Source organism: Chaetura pelagica, unplaced genomic scaffold, assembly GCF_000747805.2.
Source record: "Chaetura pelagica isolate M959 unplaced genomic scaffold, ChaPel_1.0 scaffold24, whole genome shotgun sequence".
NCBI lineage: Eukaryota > Metazoa > Chordata > Aves > Apodiformes > Apodidae > Chaetura > Chaetura pelagica.
This window is the reverse complement of record NW_009953077.1, coordinates 3,924,895-3,925,951: the sequence shown is the minus strand read 5'-3', so window position 1 is coordinate 3,925,951 and position 1,057 is coordinate 3,924,895.

Genomic DNA, 1,057 nt, shown 5'->3' with positions numbered 1-1,057 from the left:
AGGTGGGAGGGGATGGGACCGGGCTGGGAGGAGCAGGCAGCACTGGGGTGGCACTCTGGGTCTCTGCTGTTTGCCTTTAACACTAACTGTACTGTTTTTTCTATTCACGTGTGTCTAGCTACAGGACGTAACATGAAAGGTAGCCTAAAAATAATTAAATTCAAGGGACTTTCTAAAGTTGATGTTTTTTAAGTTTTTACATTTAATCTGCTGTTTATCTAAAGTGGGATGTGTAGTTCTGGGGAGGGGGAGGGCAGTGCTGTGCTGCAGGCCAGCTCCTGGGGCAATTAGGGGCTGGTTAGGGGCTCCCTCATGGACAGCCAGCCTCCTCCTCCTCCTCCATGAGGGGATCGGCTTCTTGGGCCAGGGCTTGATTCTTTTGTTTGGTTGGTTCTTTTTTTAATCAAAGAAATCTTATTTTTCTCACGCATGATAAAATAGTCATTAGCTGAGTCAGCTGAGGGTACCTTTGGCTAAGCAGGGGGGCAACTGCCCACACCTTGGGGTGCAGCCCTGTGCCAAGGGGGCTCACGGCCTCGCACCAGGGTGGCTTCCCTGCTTCCCAGCAAGTGCTGGGGTGGTCTTTTTTAAGCAAAACCCCCTCCCCATGAGGCATTTTGGCAGCGGTGGGATGTTCTCTCCATATGTGGTGCTACACGGAGCTCTTTGCCTCTACTCCTGGAGAGCAGTGCTGGAATGGTCTTGCCAGCCCCCAGCTCTGGGCCACGTGCCTCTTCCCAGCTGCTCCCTGACTGGGCACTTTTGGAAAACAGAAAAAGTTTAAAATAAAAAATAAAAGAAAAAAAAAAAAAGGAAAATAAAACGTGTCAGGAATAGTTAATAGTAAAAAAATAAATAAATCGGTGAGCTCTCAAATCTAATTTTTTTACTAAATTTTTGATACAGCCTCAAATTGTTTTATTAAACATTACTTAAAAACCGGTGTGCCGCTGCCAGCAGTTTGTACCAGCTCAGCTCCCAGTGCCGGCCCCCGGTACCCACCGGTACCCACCGGTACCCACCGGTACCACAGCCCCGCTCCGGCCGAGCTGGCGGG